The sequence below is a fragment of the Cynocephalus volans genome, chromosome X (genome assembly GCF_027409185.1).
Source record: "Cynocephalus volans isolate mCynVol1 chromosome X, mCynVol1.pri, whole genome shotgun sequence".
Classification (NCBI taxonomy): domain Eukaryota; kingdom Metazoa; phylum Chordata; class Mammalia; order Dermoptera; family Cynocephalidae; genus Cynocephalus; species Cynocephalus volans.
This window is the reverse complement of record NC_084478.1, coordinates 72978084-73000117: the sequence shown is the minus strand read 5'-3', so window position 1 is coordinate 73000117 and position 22034 is coordinate 72978084. Positions and strand designations below refer to the sequence as shown.

At 38.0% G+C, this 22034-nt stretch overlaps 1 pseudogene; it reads left to right on the top strand.

Moving 5' to 3' along the window:
- The window catches only part of LOC134368044 (germ cell-less protein-like 1), a 41493-nt pseudogene extending 23473 nt beyond the window's left edge, over window positions 1-18020 (top strand).
- Window positions 18021-22034: the final 4014 nt, after the last annotated feature.

Below are 22034 nucleotides of genomic sequence, written 5' to 3'. Positions count from 1 at the left end.
GTGAGGGCAATGAGTTCTGCCTGTTGGGAAGTGGTGTTAGGGGGGAAGGGGTAGCTTCAATAGTTTGTGTTAGATTTACTATGGTATAACCCACCCAGGGGGCGGGTGTGGCATTGGTGTTCCCATCTATGAACCATGTATGTTGGGGTCGTGTAATGGGATGTGGGGAGATGTGTGGAAAGATACTGAGAAAGAGGTCTAAAGCCTCCATGCAATTATTTCTAAGGGTCATGAGTGTTTTGGGATGAGAGTAGCCGGATTTAAGGGAGGGCAATATTTAAAGGAGATCTGGGAATTTTCAATGAAGGTAAGGTGGATAAGTTGTAGGCAGGAAGGGGAGAGAATTGACATGGCCTTATGGCTGAGAAGGTCTTGAAGATGATGGGGAGAAGTAATCACTGTTTGTTGCCGAAAAGTTAGCTTAGAGCTTTCTTGTGCTAAAAGGGCGGCTGCCACCAAGGCCCGTAAACAGGGAGCCCATCATCTAGCTGTGGTGTCTAATTGTTTAGAAAGATATGCAACAGGGGAGAATATATCTCCTGCCTCTTGTCCCAAAACCCCAACCACCAATCCTTGGGTTTCAGTGATGTATAGGGTAAAAGGATGAGATAGGTTTGGGAGGGATAGAGCTGGGGCTGTGTGGAGAGCAGCTTTTAATCGCTGGAAGGGAGAATGAATGGGCTTTGTGGGATCTAAGGGAATGGCAGGATCCCCTTTGGCTGCCTCACAAAGTGGTTTTGCCAGCCTGCCAAAGTTAGGAATTCATAAGCAAAGATACCCTGCAAGCCCCAAGAAAGAAAGGATTTCACCCTTTGTGGTAGGAGTAGGGAGTTCAGAAATTAAACTCTTGCAATCCACTGTTATTTCTCTGGTGTTGGGGGTGAGGTGGACTCCCCAACAGGTGACTGAAGGAGAAGAAATTTGGGCCTTGCTGGGGGACACTCGATATCCCCTGGAGGCCAGGAAATTAAGGAGAGCAACAGTGTGAGCCTGTGAATCCTCATAGGAGGGGCTTCAAAGGAGGAGGTCATCCACGTATTGTATTAAAGTGCTAGAGGTTGGAGGAAGTTCAGGTAAGTCTTGAGCTAAGGCCTGGCTGAAGAAGTGGGTGCTATCCCAAAACCCTTGATGTAGTACTGTCCAGGTGAATTGTTGGGAATGGCATGTGTCAGGATCAGTCCAAGTCAAGGTGAACAGGTTTTGACAGGAAGGGTGTAAGTGGATAGGAAAAAAGGCATCTTTGAGGTCAAGTACAGAGAAGAAATGGGTTGTTGTTGGGATTGTGGATAGAAGAGTATAGGGGTTAGAGGTGATTGGGGTTATGGGTAAAATGGCTGCATTAATGGCTCTGAGGTCTTGAACTAAATGGTATGAGACATTAGGCTTTATAGCCAGAAGGATGGGTGTATTAAATGGTGAGTGGGTAAGCCATAAGAGATGAGAAGAAAGGAGTTTGTGCCTATTAAGTGTTTGTTAGTGATGGGGTATTGTGGGACATTAGGGAACAAAGAGGGGTTCTGCAACTTAACAAGGATATGGGAATGGTGCATAGCAATGGAAGGAGAAGAAGTGTCCCACACTACGGGATTAATCTTGTCCGAGGGGAAGGGGAAGGTGGATGCCTCAGGTGACAGGTCAGGGGTTGCCTGTAACAGGAGTATTGTAGCTGGAGTTAAAGTGTTTAGGGTAAGGGTAGCTTTTAATTTGGAAAGGATGTCCCATCCCAGTAAGGGGGCTTGGCATTGAGGCATTATTAAAAATTTGTGTGTGAATTGTTTGTGATGTAGGGCACAGGAAAGAGGTTGAGTGATCCATGGGTGGTGTTCTGATCCTATGACCCCTACTATTGTGATAGAGGTTGGGGTTGTTGGTCCTGCATATTCAGGAAGGGTAGAGTAAGTGGCCCCTGGCAAAAGAGATCAGCTTACCTGCTACGAGGAGAGTTACCCTAGGCTCACATATGGCAATCTCCATGGGGGCCTCAGGTCCTGGGCATCATCAGCCTTCGTCTTGGGGGAATCTAAGAAGTTCTGGTAAGGATGGCCATGAAGCCAAAGGCTGTGGGTTGGGGACTGGGCCATGCCTCTCTGGTGATTGGAACAGTCAACCCCCCAGTGACCTGGCTGTTTGCAGTGAGGACAGGGCCTGGAATGGGGCCTGGGGTTAGGACAGGCCCATACCCAGTGGCCTGGTTGACTGCATTTGAAGCAGTTCCTGGGTGGCTTACCACTAGAGGCAGCTAGCTTAGGGGTATGTAAACCTCAGATGGCATTAGCCAGGAGTTGGTATTTAGCCTGATCTCTTTTGTACCAATCCTTCTTCTCCTCCTCCTCCCCCCTATTGTTAAAAACCTTGAAAGCTGCATTGAGGAGGTCTTGCTGGGTCATATTTGGACCATCCTCAAGTTTTTTGTTTTTTTTTTTTAGTTTTTTCGAATATCAGGGGCTGATTGGGTAATGAAATGAGAGTGTAAGAGGATCATGCCTGCAGGGGAGTTTGGGTCTCTATGTGTGTATTTATGTAAAGCCTCAGAGAGGTGGGCTAGGAACTCGCTGGGATTTTCAGTGGATCTCTATGTGATTTCTCTAAGTTTGTCATAATTGACCAACTTGTGAGTAGCCTAAATCAAGTATGTGACCATATTATTCCATAGATCCTGGTCCCCATGGCCAGCCTGGTAGTCCCAATTTGGGTCTGTGTGAGGGACGGCAATGGCTCCCACAGGCCACCTATTATTTTGGGCATGTACCTCATCTGCCTGTTGTTGGGCCATTATCCAGACATGCTCCTTATCCTAGGGGGACAAGGTAGAAGTGAGAATCATGAAAACATCATGCCAGGTGAGAACATAAGACTGGGTGAGATATCTGAATTTCTTAAGATGTGTCCAGGTTGGACTGGAAAGATCTCAGTTGTTTTCCGATTTGGGAGAGATCAGAAAGAGAAAAGGGGATATGGACCCAGACAATTCCCTTCATCCCTGCCACTTTATGGAGGGGCTATGAAGGAGCCAGAGCTGAGGCAGGGTTGTCACCTGATGAAGGGGAAGAAGGAGAGGTTAGGTGGCTGAGGAAAAAGAGAGGGAAAAGGTGAAGGGGCTGGTGGAGGATCTGGAGCATAAGGAGGTGGTCAGGGAGCAGAGTGGTCTGATGGATCAAAAGATTGAGACGTAGGACAGTTTTGACGGAGAGAAGGACATGATCGGAGATAGAAGAAGACTTGAACATAAGGAATCTCTCTGGTTTTGCCATTTCAATGACAAAAGCTGTCTAAGTCTCTAAGAGTATCCAAATGGAAAGTGCCATTTTCTGGCCACTGGGATACATTGTCTAGTTTGTATTTAGGACAAACCTGATTGCAGTAGAAAATGAGACATTCAGGTTTTAATGTCTCCCTGGAGGCTGAGAGATTGTAGAAAGCCCAGCAGTGTAGAACATGGAGGAAATTGGCCAGTAGACAGCCCAGAGTCATAGAGCATGGAGGTTTGGATTGTGAGGATCCCATTTAGAGGGTGAGAAAGGAGGTGATCAGTTCCAGTAGAAGAAGGGTAACATCAAGGAGCATCCTCGTTGGTGTGCACCTTCTTTTTGAGAGAGGAGCCACCAACTGGCTAGAGGAGCATCCTCCAATAGATGGGGGGCATGAGAAGGGTTCCCTCGGCCAGGCACCTGGTCTTCAAGAAGCAGACAGGAGTTGTAGAAAGTAGGGGAACCCATAGAAGTAGGACAGACCCACTGGCTCACCCTGAATTGAGGCCAATGTTGGATGTGTTGGTCTTGAAGTGGCACAAGGAGAGGGTCCCAGAGGTACCTGGTTCGGCAGGTCTGGGAAGGGCAGCTGGGGGGGGGTCAATCAACCCAAGAGAGGGGACCATCCAAAGGTCCCTGCCAGGACCCTTCCTGGGTTTCAGCACCAAAATGAAAGAAAGTGAGCTGAAACACAGGGTACTGATCAAGATTTATTAAAGGAAAAGAATCTGCCAGGCTGCACTCAAAATGGAGGGCTGTAACCATCGTTTGGGTGGGAGAGCTTATATGGTCTGTAAGGGGCTAAGGGCTGGCTGAAGCAGTCAAGGAGGGGCATTGCGAGGCAGGGGCACTGCCCCCATGCAGAAGCAAAAGGGTTTCTATTTCACAGAAGTCATGAGGTTTCTTGTAAAGGGAGGCAGGGAGGGGTTGGCTACCATTTTGTGCTTGGTCTTGCCTAAAATGGCACTGGTTATGTTCAAGATCTATCATACACAATGGGATATTATTCAGCCAAAAAAAAAAAAAGAATGAAATTGTGACGTTCACAGCAACATAGATGAGCTTGGGGAAAATTGTGTTTTTTGAAAGCAGCCAGGCACAGAAAGAGAAATACCACATGTCCTCACTCATAAGTGAGAGGAAGGAAATAAAGAAAGAAGGAAGGAAGGATGGAAAGAAACACAGATCAACCACAATAATACATTAAACTTTCAAAAGGAGAGAATACACTTATGGTTACTAGAAGTGGGAAAATGGGAGTGGTAGGTGGGTTAGGGAGAAATTGGGTAAGGGAAACAAAGGATAATTACCATTTTTAATGATGAACATGCTAATAATATTGATTTGATTATCACATATCGCACACAAATACTGATAGTCAACTCTGTACCCCATAAACTATATAAGCAATTATGTTTTAATTAAAAAAAGAAATTAAAAAACACATAAAACATGGGAGCAGGGGGAGTAAATGTGGAGTGTGTTTGTATGCAATCAAAGTCAAGCAATTATCAGCTTAAAATAACTCTTTATAATATTTTTTGCTATCCTCAGGACAACTACAAAGCAAAATATTTAAAAAATGGCAGGAGTACCAATAATAACCTTGAATGAAAATAGATTAAAAAGATACACAGTAGTTTATTTAATAAAAAACAAAACCCAGCTATATGCTACCTACAAGAGACTCACCTCACTTGTAAGGATAGACATTGACTGATAGTGAAGGGATGGAAAAAGATATTCCATGCAAATGGAAAACCAAAGAGAATAAGAGGAACTATACTTAGATAAAATAGACTTTAAGTTAAGAAACTATAAAAATAGACAAGGAAGGTAATTATATAATGACAAAGGGATACACTCAACACAAGAGCCCCCAAATGTACAATGCAAATATTAGTAGATCAAAAGGAGTAGATAGACTGCAGTACAATAATAGTAGGGGGCTTTAATACCCAAATTTATCAATGTACAGATCATTCAGACAGAAAATCAACATGAAAACATCAAAGTTAAACTATGCTCCAGACTAAATATACTTAAATAACTTTTACAGAACATTTCATCCAACTGTTGTGGAATACACATTCTTCTCACCAGCTCATGGAACATTCTCCAGGATTCAGGAAAGGCCATATGTTAGGCTTTAAAACAAGTCTGAACAAATTTTAAAAATTCTAAATCATACCAAGTATCCTTTCTGGCCACAATGGAATAAAACTAAAAATTAAGAACAAGAGAAACTTCAGAAACTGTACAAAACAACATTCTTCTGAATGACCAGTGGGTCAATGAAGAAATTTTTTTAAAAATTTAATTTTTTCCAAATGAAAATGGAAGCACAACATACCAAAACCATACAGCAAAAGCAATACTAAGAGGGAATTTTCTAGCAATAAACACCTATGATAAAAAGATAGAAAGATTTCAAATAAACAGCATGATGAACCTCAGGAATCTAGAAAAGCAAGAACAAACCAAACCTAAACTTTGCAGAAGAAAATAAATAATAAAGACCAAAGCAGTAATAAATGGAATTGAGGTCAGAAACAAAACAAAACAAAACAAAACAAAATAGTACAAAGATTAATGAAACAAATAGCTGTTTTTTATGAAAGGTAAACAAAATTGAGTTTTACACTTACCTAGACTAACTGAGAACAAAAGGGAGAATACTCAAACAAATAAAATCATACACATAAACAGACATTATAATTGATACCACAGAAACACTACAGATCATTAGAAACTATTATGAATATCTATACGCCAGCAAATTGGAAAACTTAGAAGAGATAAATAAATTCCTAGATCCATACAACCTACCAAGTCTGAAGCATGAAGAGACAGAATAATTGAATAGGCAATAATGAGTAAAGAGATTAAATAATTAATAAAGTCTCCCCCCAAAAAATATATAGGACTGGATGGCTTCACTGCTAAATTCTACCAAACATTTAAATAACTACTAATAACAATTATTTATAAATTACTGTAAGCCAGTGAAGAGGAGGGCATTCTTCCAAACTCATTCTACAAGGTGAGCATTACCTTAATATCCAAACCAGACAAGGGCACAACAAAAAAACCACAGGACAATATTCCTGGTGAACACTGATGAAAAGATCCTCAAAAAGATACCAGCAAATCAAAACCAACAGTACATAGAAATGGTTACACACTATATGATCAAGGAGGATTTATCCCAGGAATGCAAGTATGGTTAAACAGACACAAATCAATAAATGTGATACACCACATGAAAAGAATGAAGGACTCAACCAATAGATACAGAAAAAGCACTTGATAAAATTCAAAATACCATCATAATAAAAACTCTCAACAAATTAGATATAGAAAGAACATACCTCAACAAAATAAGGTCATAGCATCATAACAAACAGGGAAAAGAAAGCTTTTCCTCTAAGAACAGAAATGAGAGAGAATGCTCACTTTCACCAGTCTTCAACATAGTACTGGAAATACAAGCCAAGGCAGTTAGGCAAGAGAAAGAAATAAAGGACATCCAAATTGGAAAGGAGGAAGTCAAATTACCTTTGTTTGTAGAACATTTGCAGATGGCATGATCCTATATTTAGAAAATCCTTAATATTACTCCAAAAAACTGTTACAATTGATAAATTTGGTAAAGTTGCAGGATACAAAGTTGGCATAGAAAAATCATTAGGATTTCTGTAGGTCAATGGTGAATAATCTGAAAAAGAAATCAAGAAAGCAATCCCATTTACAATAGCTACAAAAACATAAAATACCTAGTAATAAATTTAACTAAAAAGGTGAAAGATCTATACAATGAAAACTATAGAAGACTAATGAAAGAAATTGAAGACACTCAAAAAATGAAAAGATATCTCACATTCATGGATTAGAAGAATTAATACTGTCAAAATGTCCATACAGTCCAACCCAATCTACAGATTCAGTGAAGTCCCTATCAAAATACCGATGTCATTCTTCACAAAAATAGAAAAAGTAATCCTAAAATTCACATGTAACTACAAAGGACCCCAAATAGCCACAGCTATCCTATGCATAAAGAACAAAACTGAAGGCATCACACTGCCTGATTTCAAAATATACTACAAAGTTACAGCAACCAAAACATCATGGTACTAGTGTAAAAACAGACGCAAAGATCAATGGAATAGAAAATTCAGAGTTAAATCCATGCCTTTACAGCCAACTCATTTTTGACAAAGGCACCAAGAACATACATTGTGGAAAATATGGTCTCTTTAGTAAACGGTGCTGGGAAAACTGGATATCCATATGCAGAAGAAGAGTAGACCCCTATCTTTCACCATATACAAAACTCAACTCAAATGAATTAAAGACTTGAATGTAAGAAACTATGAAACTACTAGAGAAAACATTGGGGAAACACTTTAGGACATTGGTCTGTGCAAAGATTTCTTGCATACGACATCAAAAGCACAGGTAACAGAAGCAAAAATAAACAAATGTGATTACATAAAACTAAAAAGCTTCTGCACAACCAAAGAAGCAATCAACAGAGTGATGAGACAAAATAAGAGAAAATATTTGCAAACTATACATTTGATAAGGTGCTAATTTCCAGAATATATAAAGAAATCAAACAACTGAATAACAATTATTCAATTAATAATTGGGCAAAAGACCTGCATAGACACTTTTCAAAAGAATACATACAAATGACCAACAAATCTATTTTAAAAAATGCTTTACATCACTAATCATAAAGGAGATGCAAATCAAAACCACTATGAGATATCATCTCACCCCAGTTAAAATGGCTATTATCAAAAAAACAAAAGGTAACAAATGACAGTGAGGATGCAGAGAAGAGGAACTTTTTTTATACACTGTTGGTAGGAATGCAAATTAGTACAAACTTTATGGAAAACTGTATGGAAGCTACTCATAAAAACTAAAAATACAATACCATATGGCTATATATATATTCAAAAGAAAGGAAATCAGTATGTTAAAGAGATATCAACATTTCCATGTTTATTGCAGCACTATTCACAATAGCCAAGATATGGAATCATCCTAAGTGTCTTCTATGGGTCAAATATATTTCCCCAAAGTTTATGTATTAGAAAGATAATCTCCATTGTTGCAGTGTTAAGAGGGTATTAAATCTAAGTATGGTATTTTGAAAGGTGGTGATGGTATTTTGAAAGGAGTTGATTAGACTGTAAGGACAGTGCCCTTGTAAATGGATCAATCCATTCATGGAGTAATGAACATGGTTCTGATGACTTTAAAGGGATAGCAAGTGAGGACGTCACATAGTTTGTATGTATTGTCCTCCCAGAACTCATGGAATTCTGATCTCCAATGTGGCATTTTGGGTCATGGGGGCAGATCCCTCATGAATGGATTAATTGGGGTTGGGGGAACTAATGAGTGAGTTCTCACTCTATTAATTCCCATGAGAGCTGGTTGTTTAAAAGACCTGACACCTCCTCTCTCTCTCTTGCTTCTTGTCACCATGTGATCTGCTTGTACCCGCCAGCGGCCTGCCACTCTCTGCTGTGAGTAGAAGCAGCCTGAGGCCTATGCCAGATACAGCTGTCCAAGAATCATAAGCCAAATAAACCTCTATTCTTTATAAATTACCCAGACTCAGCTATTTCTGTCATAGCAACACATAAACGACTAAGACAGGAGGTTAGCTCTTTCTTGCTCAGTCTGTCCTGGCCATGTGATACCCTGAGTTGTTGTAGAGAGCAACAACCAAGTAGGTCCTCACCAGATGTGCCACCAAGACCATGGATCTCCAAGCATCTGAAACTAAAAGAAATAAATTTCATTTCTTTGTAAATTACCCTGTTTCAGATATTCTGTTATAAGCAACAGAAATGGACAGTTAAAACATTGATCTCATAGAAGTAAAGCGAAGAATACTGGCTACCAGGGCCGACCCCATGGTGCACTCGGGAGAGTGCGGCGCTGGGAGCGCAGCGACGCTCCCGGCGCGGGTTCAGATGCTATATAGGGATGGCCAGTGCGCTCACTGGCTGAGCGCTTTGCGGGCAACACCAAGCCAAGGGTTGCAATCCCCTTACCTGTCACAAAAAAGACAAAAAAAAAAAAAAAGAATACTGGCTACCAAAGGCTGGGAAGGGTAGGGGGTAGAGGTAGAGATTGATTAATGGGTAAAAAGGAATAGATAGACAGGAGGAACAAGTTCTAGTGAGATGGACTGTATATCGGGCAGCCGATGTGCCTGGAGCCTAAGCTAAACCATCACGATGGTGGAAGAAATTGTAAGATTTGTGTTAGTAATGCCACACCCAAACTCTTCCACAGAGTGAGCAGTTATACTTTCTTGGTAAAAGATGTTTCATTTTCTTTGTTCATGCTATTTTTTTTCTTTATGAAATACCCATTTTTCTTTTTTTAAAACATTTTTATTGTATTTTATTATGTCAATATACAATGTGGTTGAATATAGTGGCCAATTACCGAAACCTCCCTCCCACCTCCCTCTCTCTACTCCTTCCTAACAATGTCCTTTCTGTTTGCTTGTTGTATAAGTTTCAAGGAATTGCAATTGTTATGTCTTCTTGCCCCCCACACCGTTTTTTTTTGTTTATTTATTTATTTATTTATTTTTAGCTTCCACAAATAAGTGAGGACATGTGATGTTTCTCTTTCTGTGCCTGACTTGTTTCACTTAATATGATTCTCTGTAGGTCCATCCATGTTATTGCAAATGGCAGTATTTCATTCTTTTTTATAGCTGAGTAGTATTCCATTGTTGTAGATATACCACATTTTTCGTATCCATTCATCTGATGATGGACATTTGGGCTGGTTCCAACTCTTAGCTATTGTAAAGACTTAAATACCCTTCTTTCATAGTCTCTGCAATTTCTCCAGATTCCAATTTCAATAGTATCTTCTCTCTGAGAAACTTTCCTGTCTTGATGGATAGAACCAATCTTTTCCTATTTTAACTCTTCAGATTCATTGATAAAGCCACTATTTGCATTGCTATGTTTATTGTTTAATGTTTGAAAATGTAATGTCTATATGCATCATTTAAAAAGTCACTTCATATTAGCAATTGTTTTAACTGCGTCTTCTTAGGTTCTGTACTCGTCTATTTGGCATCCGTTTATCACAGGGCCAATTATATTAACTATATTTTCTTGTTTTTTTGTGTGTTCTTGATGCTCTGGCATTTGGAGCCCTTACCCAGCTGGGAGAAACTGCCCCTCCCAGGGCTAGCCCTTTCTCAGAGATAGAAGAGGGCAAGGCTGGGAGCATGTTTCTCACATACAAATCAAGTCTATATTCAAGTCTATAGCTCCAACCACCTCCTTATCTAACTCTCACACATCAAGCCAGTATTTTTCCTTCCCTAAATCAACCCAGAGCCAGGTACCAAGCAACTAGAGACCCAATTTATAGCCCGAAGTCCACCAGAATTGTTTAAGCTAGTCAATCCTAAACTGTTTACTGTGCCTTGCCTTGATTCCCCCTGCCTCTTTACCCCCTCCCCCTCCCACACACACAACAGAACAAAAAACAATAAAGACTCTGGCCTAAACTTTCCCCTTCACTCCTGTCTTCTGCCACCTGACTAAATAAAACCTGGCACTTCTCCAGTAAACTTAAATGGCATACAGTGACCCCTCTTTGGAATCTAAGAGTGTAATACATTTTTTCCTTCTAAGCTTCATTCTCATTTTCTCCTGTGGTCACACCGTATCCAACATGTACATTCTTAGAAGAGAAATGTATCATAAGTCCTTATAAATCTCAAGCAACCGGAAGTTCCCACTTTTGTTTGTTTGTTTTCAAGCAGTTTCCAGGTCTAAGTAGTGAATCAACCACATGTTTTGACCTTTCTTGGTCTTTCTCTAAACCGTTTTGAAATAAAACATTTGAAAGTATGAAAAAAAATTAAATGTTAATATTAAAAAGAATATGGTGTCCACCAATTGATGAGAGATTTCAGGAATTGTTTTTAAATCTGATTACAGCAGGTTGATGGGTTTTTTAAACAAAGGCAGAGATTCTCATCATTTAAAATAGGCTATACAGCAAAATTAAGAAGTATTTAAAAAAAGGTTTTAGTCAATATGACTAATGAAACTCTGGAGCAGCTCAGGTTTACAATGTATATAGTGGGCATTGTACTTTAAATTTTATTCCCAGGAAGCTCACAGTCCTTTGTGGTCTGTGACAGCTGTGCTCTATCTATCCATCTATCTATCTATGCATCTCATATTATATTATATACAATTATATATTCACTTTTTATGCATTTAATATTATTTTACATATTATATAGTTTTATGCATATATACATGTTAACAGCTATATAGGTATCTCATCAGTTCTGATGATAGAAATATACACCGCTGGCATTTTTAGTAAGCTATTACTGAGCAATGTTTGCTCTTTTGGTGTGCTCTCACTCTTCACTATCATCAGGTTACTTTCTTTTCTTCCTTTTTCCAGCTCCCATGGAAATCAGAGCCATTTTTCCAGCCCCCAACTCAGGTTCTACCTCCCTTTCGAGCCTTCTGTCACTACTCCAGTTTTTGCAGATTCCTCTTTTCTCTTAACTCCTCTTTAGCAGGTAGTAAGAAGCACTTCCACACTTTAAGCCTTCGTGGGTACATGTTAGAGGAGAAAGACCTGAAACCAGAGTTATTGCAGAAAGGGATGATTCTGCAGAAGGGTAACAAGGCAGTAACCTGTGGTGATGCTATAAACAAAAGGCAATACTAACACTGGGAAAAGCAGCCCATATAAACTGTCATGTAGTGGATTCTTCACTCTTCTCACAGACTATCCTGGTCAGCTACCATCAGGAATCAGAAAGTCAGGCCTAAATCTAAGGAAGGCTACTTAGGTGCAAAACAGAAGGGTAAGAAACAGGGATGGCCAAGTGCAAACAAAGAGTGAATAAAGCAAATTTGTAGACAAGTTAAGAGGTATCTTGCCCCTGAGGACTTCCATATAGATACAGAATTAATGAGTTTACAGAGGCAATTGGCATGCACCTCTGGAAGGAGTAATGGATTTTAGATGAAAAGGAACCTCTTAAAGACAGTTTTGAAGATGTATAGAGACTAAAATAACTCTTAAGAGCTTTGTAAATCAAGGGTTATACTTTTGATAAGTAGGAAATAAAACAGGTTTGTGAATAAAAAAAGTCGACGATAATGTATTGTATATTTCAAAATAACTAAGAGGAAATTTCAACTGTATCACCACAAAAAATGTTAAGTAGGAGAGGTGATGGACATGTTACTTAGCTTGATTTAATCATTCCATTCCACATTGTATTACATGTATCAAAACATTGCAGTGTACTCCACAAATGTAATAGAACTATGATTTGTCCATTAAAAAAATTAATAAAAAAACTTTTAAAAGATACCAAAACCAATTATATTCAATAATTGGGGTGAAATATATGTTCTTTAATTCCACTAATATTTAATGATAATACACCAGGCACTGTTCTAGTTGCTGCGGTCCAGACAGTGAATAAAGCATGCAAAAGTTATCCTGTAAAAATAACCTATGACATTTCATTGTCTTTGTCCATGCCTATTACTTCTACCCTTTTGGAAGTGGGTGGGATTGTCCTTTGTTAAAAGGTAAAGGACCTTGCATTAGATGAAGAGAAGACAAGCCCCACACAAACTGTAGCTTAAGGAGGGTAAAAAATGTCATGCAACCAATCTTGCCTGGGTTTCATTCTGACACTGCCCATAATGTGAACATCCAAAGACAAGGTATGGTAGAATTTTGTGTATTACTTTCAGTATTTTCTCTATGCATGCGTATACATATATGTGTATTTTTTTCTGTTTGTAAAAGTTTGGCTTAGAATATATGTGCTATTTTGCATAGCGCTCTGTCACTTCAAATTACGAGAATTTTCAAATGCATTAAAATTTTAATATTTCAATTTTTTAAGCTTTTTACCTAGAACATTATCAATGCCATTGAAACTATCTGTGTGTACCTCCCTGATGCCATTCCTCCGTTTCTCCCCAGAGGTAATCCCCATGCTAAACTGTTTGTTAATTTAGTGTTTGGTGAGAGGTGCATGTCTAGTTTCATTCTTCTGCACATGGATATCCAATTTTTCCCAGCACCACCTATTGAAGGAGGCAGTCTTTTCCCCAATGTAGGTTTTCTTTTTTTTTTTTTTTTTTTTTGCCTTTGTCAAATATCAGATGGCTATAAGCCCAAGGGGTGATTTCTGGGTTCTCGATTCTGCTCCACTGGTCCGAGTGTCTATTTTTATGCCAGTACCTTGGTGTTTTGCTTACTATAGCTTTGTAGTATGATTTGAAGTCAGGTAGTGTTATGCCTCTGGCTTTATCCTTTTTGCTCAGGATTGCTTTGGCTATTCGGTGTCTTTTGTTGTTCCATATGAATGCTGAGATTGTTTTTCCCACTTCTGTGAAGAATGTCATTGGTATTTTGATGGGGATTGCATTGAATCTGAGGATTGCTTTGGGTAGTATGGACATTTTCACAATGTTAATTCTTCCAATCCAAGAGCATGGAATGTCTTTCCATCTTTTTGTGTCTTCTTTAATTTCTTTCCATAGTGGCTTGCAGTTCTCATTGTAGAGATCTTTCACCACCTTGGTTGAATTGATTCCTAGGTATTTTATTTTTTTTCGTGACTGCTGTAAATGGGCTTACTTTCTTGATTTCTCTTTCTGTTAGCTCATTATTGGAGAATATAAATGCAACTGATTTGGGGGCACTTACTGAGTTTGGGGGCACTTAAGACTGTGATTTCATGGTGGTTTTGATTTTTAATCTTAATAAAGTTGAGTATATACTCAGAAATAAAATTATTTTTATTTTTAATTAACATATAATAAGCATACATATATATGGGGTACTGTGATATTTTGATACCTTTAAACAATGTGTAGTGATCAAATCAAATGTGTAATTAGCCCATCCATCACTGCAAACGTTCATAATTTCTTTGTGTTGAGAACATTCAAACTCCTATCTTCTAGCCATTTGAAAATATACAATAAATTATTGTTAATTATAGTCACCTAGCAGTGCTATAAAACACTAGAACACATTCTTCCCATCCCGCTGTAAGTTTATATTCATTAACCAACCTCTTTCTATCCCCCCTGCCCTTTCCCAGCCTCAAATAATCACAATTCTACTCTCTACTTTTATGATCTTAACTTTTCAGCTCCTGCGTGTGAGTGAGAACATGCAGTATTTATCTTTCTGTGCCTGGCTTGGTTTGCTTAACATAATGTCTTCCAAGTTAATCCATGCTACAGCATGACAGAATTTTATTATTTATTATGGCTGGTTAGTATTCCATTGTGTATATATAGAACATTTTCTTTATTCATTCATCTGTTGATGGATACTTAAGTTTATTGCATATCTTGACTATTGTGAATAGTGCCACAATAAACATGGAGGTACAGATATTTCTTCTGTGTACTGATTTACTTTTCTTCAGTTAAATACCCGGTAGTGTGATTTCTGGATCATACGGGAGGTCTATGTTTAGTTGTTTCAGGAACCTCCATACTGTTTTCTATAAAGGCTTTACTAATTTACATTCACACCAGCAGTGTATAAGAGTTCCCTTTTCTCTGCATCCTCACAAGCATTTTTGTTTCTTTGTGTTTTTGTCTTTTCTATAATAGATATTCTGACTGAAGTGAGATGCTATCTCATTGCCGTTTTGATTTGCATTTCCCTGATGTTTAAGGATGTTGAGCATTTTTTCATATACCTCTTGGTTATTTGTATCTATCCTTTTGAGAATTGTCTATTTAAGTCATTTGCTCATTTTTAAATCATATTATTAGTTTGTTTGTTTGCTGTTGAGATGTTTCAGTTTCTTGTACATTCTGGATATTAAAATTAGATTTTTTTGAAATAGTCCATAATGCCATGAAAATTTAGCAAGGAAATATGGAAGAATATTTATCTGATTTCAAATAAGGGAAAGCTTTCGAAGAAGAGATGCAAACACCCATAACTGAAAAATCTGATTTGGCTTCTTAAGAATTAGAACGTCTTTACAGCAAGGAATTCCATAAAACTTAAATGGTAAATGAAGATGGTTAAAAGAAAAATGTAAAAAACAAGCAAACAAACAAAAACCTACATATATGACAAACACTGACTAGTCCTACATTATAAGGAGCTTTTAGCAATCAGTAAGGAGAAAATACATATAAACCTATACAGAAATGGGCAAAGACATGAAAAAAGATTACACTGTAAAATGTTGAATATACTAATTATCACATATTGCACACAGGTAATGTTATTTAACTCTGAACCCCACAGAAATGTATAATTAACTATGTTACAATAAAAAAGGGAAAGAATAAAAAATAAAATGACCCCATTTTCAGGGGAAAAAAAGTTTCAGCTATGCAAGATGAACAAGTCCTAGAGATCTACTGTACAGCATAGTGCCTATAGTTAGCAATACTGTATTGTATACCGAAAAATTTGCTAAGAGGTTAGATCTTATGTTAATTGCTATCACAAAACACAATTAATAAAGAAGGTGAAAGGAATTTTTTGGAATGATGGATATGTTTATGGCATTGATTGTGGTGATGGTTTCATAGGTGTATACTTATCGCCAAACTCATTAAAGTGCACACATTAAATATGTACAGATTTTTGTATGTCAATCATACCTCAGTAAAATGGTCCACACAAAAAAAGAGATGCTCAAAGAATACGAAGATGTCGCTCACCAGAAAATTTCGAAATATCTATATATGTTTATGTGTATAAAATGAATGCTTGCCTTCTCTAGTAATCAAAGGTAAATAATAAAATAATAAGGCACCACTATTCACTGTTTAAATCGCTAAAAGTTGTTTGTAAATGATTATATTCAGTCAGCAGACAGTGGAGAAAAGTGGGCTCTCTCATACCCCAGCAGTGGGAGTGTGAATGTGTGCAATCTTTAACACTCTGATCAAAAAGCCCTTGACTCAGTCATTTCCCTTATAGGAAAGCATTCTCAAGGAAAACCCAGAGGCCCTGGGGAAAGGGACCAGGCTCAGTGGAAAGAGACTGTAGTCAGGGGGCGGGGCCACAGAGCACGAGGGGCGGGGCACACAAGGAAGAACGTAGGGCTTCCTCTGTGACCTTTGGGACTTTGCCAAAGTGTCCCAGTGAGACTAGGGCCTAGGCAGTGGTGGCAGGCCGCAGCAATGCCATGGCAGGAAAGCCTCTGCGGCAGTCTCCTTTAGGAGCTCTGGAAGCCTTCCTCTTTGGGGCCCTTAAGCAGTAGGATCCTTCGATGCAGGGAACCACGCACAGTAGATCGGCAGCAGCCAGAAGCCCAGGCGGGCCCCAGTTACCTATCTGGTCGTTGCAAGCGTAAGCAGAGTGGTGGGCCCTGCTTGGTCTCAAAGTCTGACAGCCACGGGTCTACAGACCAGGGAGAGACTCTATAGCAAGTCTTCAGCACAAGCCATGGGAAGAAAGTTAAGATCGCATCCAAGTACACTTATCGAACTTTATTTTTGAATGGGGAAACCAGTGACATTAAAATCCATGCTCTGGGGAAAATATGGTGTTTACACAAAATCATTTATGTCAGCCAGGCTACTTTGCTAATATGTTCAGAGGTTCTTGGAAAGAATCTCACAAAGATATTATCGAACTGGAGATTAGTAACCAGAATGTAGATGTAGAGTCCTTGCACTTTGTACTAGTTTCCTTGTACAGGGACGAATACGCCTTAATGGAGCCCCTTCAAGTTCCAGGAGTTTTGGCAACCGCATGCCTGCTTCAGGTAAAGGACTTAATTCAGCAGTGTGATGAGACAAGGAGGAAAACGATTAATGTGAAAACTGTATGTGGTTTTTATGCAGCAGCAGAAACCTATGGATTAGATTCTGTAAAGACAGGGTGCTTTGAGTGGCTTCTTCACAATTTGAGGACACACCCGAGTGTTGAACTTTACAAAGAACTCAGTATAGAGCTTATGAATCTGCTCATCTCTTCTTCTAATTTACTAGTAATGCAAAAAGAAATGGATGTGCACACCACACATAAAGAGTGGATGTTCCGTCGCCTGAACCCGGCTTGGAAAGGCTCAGTGAAACAGCTTTTAGTGGATACAAACAACGGGCTTTGCAGGCACAGGGAACGTGTTGGTAACGCTGCCTTTCTTGAAACAAAAGAAGGCACAACATTTCAACCAGTGTTTAAAAAATTGAGGTTTCAGCATATCATCTGTGACCTGGCCTCCACAAAAGCTATTGAATGAGATACTCTAATACCTTTGGAATGGCTATCATCTGTTTACAAACAACAATGGTTTACAGGGAAATTGGGCCTCAAGACGTCAATGAAATAGAACTTGAAAGATACAGCATGAGGTGTGGTAAAAGGATTATCAAGGATGGAAAATACTGCTGGAAGTGGCCTGGTTACAACTTTGGCTTTCCCTTACACGTCATCTTTACCAGCCATTGTATAATTTTTAAGCAAAACACTTTCAGTCAGCTATGTGAAGTTTCTGCCTGTTTACAACCTCTACGAAATGTTGCATTCAGATTAACTTTGGTATATTTTGATTCTAGTGGAAAACTAAGTTTCAGCAAAACAACTGGTTATAAAACCCTTACCTTTGAAAAGGATGAGGAACGAGTGGTAATGAAGTTGAACAGCATAGTTCTGAGTTTCCCTTTATATATATTCCGTAACTTTCTATTTATGTCCTTAGAAAACACAGGAAACTGATAATCCTGTCAATTAGAAAAGTATTAGCATCTTGAAAACTTTCCACACCTCATTTAATTTACTAGATCTATTGTTAAACACAACTAAGAGGATCAATAACAAAAATGAAAATAATCTTACTAATACAATAACATCACAAATGACTACTGTTCATCTTCAGTATATTTCTATGTATCTATGAAGAAAAAATTTAATTCCAAGAAAATATCTGTCAAACCAAATAGACTGTGATGCTGGCATCTTTTGTTTTTCGTTGACCATCAACAGCCAAGCTCCAAACGAAAATAAGTGACTATCTATCCAAGGAACCAAAACTAAATTAACTTGTTAGGTGAGTTTCACCCTAGCTAATGTTGAGACAAAATAAAAGATTCTCTCCCTTGCTGAAGCTGTTGTGCAAATGTGGTGGCTTTAATTACAGCAATATTACAGGAGGGAGTCAATCATCAGGTAAAATCTGAGATCACAGACTTTGTTTAGGACTCCATAATGTACAGTTTTAAATAACCAGACAATGTCAGGTTTTTACATACTATATAATTTAGTGGTGTTTTGCAATTAGTCCGCCACATGGCCCATTTTCACTATGGTTTGGAGAAGATGTATTGCTGACTATTTATCTGGAAAATATGTATATAAACACACACACACACACACACACACACACACACACGGGTCTTATAATCATGTAATATATATTATACTGTATATTATAAAATAGCATTATATATAATCTTATATATTATATATAAATAAATACATTCAAATAAATGTTGTATATGTGTGTATACACACATATATACATATACACATATATATTTGTCCTTATAAGGACCAGAGAACAATAATTATTTTTAATGAACCATTTAATTAATTTATTAATTATTATTATTAGCATATTCATTATTACAAATCATGATTTTTCTTTATGCTCCCTATACCAGACCTGTCCCTCCCCGAACACCCTCCCTCCCTCCCCCCATCTCCAGTAACCTTAGGTTTGTCAGGGAACAATAATTTTTGAAATAGTTAAACAAATAGGCATTGTAAATGAAAATGGATTTTCATAACACCAGTTATTTTTAACAATATGAAGATATAAATAATTTCAAAGCATCTTCTTAATTTTCTCTGTGCCTATGTTTGGTTCACTTCTCATTTTTATTAATTTACTTTCAATTGACAAATAATTTTGCATATTAATGGGGTGTAATGTGATGTTTTGATCTGTCTGTACATTGTAGAAAGATTCATCACCTTACCAACGTATCATTTTTTTGTGATGAGGATGTTAAAAATCTATTCTTTTAGCAATTTTGAAATATACAACACGTTATTATTAACTGCGGTCGTCATGCAGTGCAATAGATCACTAGAACTTACTACTTCAGTCTAACTGAAACTTTGTACCCTTAGATGAACATCTTCCCTTTCCCCATCCCATCTTCTCCCCTTCAGCTTCTGGTAACCACCTTTCTACTCTCTGTTTGTATGAGACTGACAGTTAATAGAGCAAAGAGACAGCCCACAGATTGGAAGAAAGGACAAGTGTACTTCAAAAAGTTTGTGGAAAATTGAATTCAAAGATAATAAAATCCTTCCATGAACTTTTTGAAGACCCCTCGTATTTGCAAACCATACATCGGATAAGGGGCTTAAATCCACAATATGTAGGGAACTGAAGCAACTCAATTGCAAGAAGACAATTAAAAAATGGGCAAAGGATCTGAACAGACATTTATCAAAAGAAGAGATACAAATGGCCAACGGATGTTTCTCATTTTTGCCAGGGCTTGTTCTGCTTGTCTGCAGAGCATTTAAGGCAACATTTATTCCAAACTAGAAGCCAACAGGACAAACAATACATTTCTTTAAAAGCATGCCTTTCAAACAGTCTCCAAGCTAGGAAGAGAGATCCTAGCCTGTTCAGCTGACTGGTGTAAATTTCAAAGATTTTATAGCACCTTTGATGCTGTTTGCAGTGGTGTCAATATGTTTGTCTTTTTTTTATAAACATATGTGTTTCATTATACCATATACTCCTTGGGCCCCAAGTCAAGAGCAATTTACTTTAATGTGCTTACCACAACCCACTTTTTCAATTTTGATCTTCAAGGCCCTCACGTTCTCACAAATCATAAGGGCCTTTCATAACTTACATCATGATTATCAGTGACTGTATTTGGTTTATTTGGATTGAGAAGGTAAGTTGAGAGTAATCTCATCGGCATTTGCATAACAACTTTGTATGGTCTCAGATGATAATTTTCTCGTGGTTTGTTTCCTTGCTCCTTAGCGAACGGTGAAGTTCTTCAGGCCACTTAAGGTTTGTTCTGACAAACATTTTATCTAACTTTTTTTCATCTTCTCTTTCTTCTTCTACTGTTCTTGTACTCTGGAGATTAAGGGGACAGAATGGATTCTGGAAAACTTTGAGATTTCTTTTACAACCTTTCTAGGAAAATGAGTACATCTATCATTTGATATCTCCTGATGTTGATGGTTAATGCTTGGTATAGATACAGCTCAATTCATCTAGAAAACAAATAGTGGAAAATGGAACACTAATTATGAAGAAACTGTAAGGAACTGAATAAATGCCATTTGAAGGCTCAGGTACAGAGCAAGAGGGGAAAGATATGACATAAATTATTTACAGGTCTACTCATATTTTGGGTTTGGAAGACAGACTATGTAAAGCAATAATTCTGAATTATTTTGGAAAAATATGGAGCATGACAATCATATTTTTCCGTTGCTATCAAAAAGAGAATTTTCTATTTGCCGTCTGTTGCTAACAACAGCAAGCCTAGAAGGCAACTATTAGCATTAAACATAATAGTGTGACATAGAAACTTTCTCTGATGGGAATTCAAATAGAAATAAACTTGTTTTTGCTGATGTATACCAAAGTCTTAGACACAGCCAAAGGCGTACCAGGAACCACAAATATTAACACCCGAAGCTAGGTGTTATGCATGGGTGAGAGTTACCCCTAGCAGAATTGACGGAGCGGTGTCAGCAGTGATGTCCATCTTTGGAAAACACTATCAAGAATGGAAAAGTGCTGTAGGTCTGGTTTTGAGACAAAGGAGAAGGTGGAGTCGGGTGACACATTTATGGAACTCACCATTTGTGGGGGTTAAAAGTAACACAGCAGCATTAAGTGGAGTACACTGGAAAGTCGTAATATGAGGAGCTTCTAATACAATTGGTCCAGTACAAGTGGTTATCATATTATTCAGTAAACTGAGACACTAAAAAGTTAACTATGGAAGGTAACCTCATCTAACTGTAATCATAGACAGTATCTCATTATAATTTATTAAAATTTACCTGTCTGAATCTAATGCTGAAGAAACACAATACTGCAAATACTCCAAATCCAATACAGACTTTATAATCAGTTAATTTTTTTTCCAGATGGCAACAATGTGAATAGAACTGATGTTTATGCATGAGTTTGCTTATTTATGCTGGAAGAAATAAAAACTGTAAGTTGGGGAGAAAATAGGAAACATTTCCATAAGTCAGTTTCAATGCTCTTTTTGATTCTGTGTTTTCAAACACTGTGCCTGATACTATTTAAAAAATAAAATAAAATAGAGCCTCATAAGTAGGTATAGTTGCAAATATTCCAAGACCATCTCTTTCAAATATCAATAGGCATCTGGAAACTCCAATTATTTAAATAATTATTTAAATAACCTATTATAAAACAGATAGACGTTTTACTCTGATCTTCTTTTTTTTTTAAATTTTATTTTATGTTGTCAATATACAATGTGGTTGATTATTGTGGCCCATTACCGAAACCTCCCTCTCTCCTCCCTCTTCCCCATCCCTGCCAACAACCTCATATCTGTTCGCTTGTTGTATCAACAAATTCCTCAATTGTAGAGGCCCCTTTATTATAGAAAATTACCTGGTTCTCGTAATCCAAAAATTGAGAAAGTACTTCTCCCTGGGACAATTCAGGAGAGAGCCTTCCACCCTACCATCAACACCCAGAGC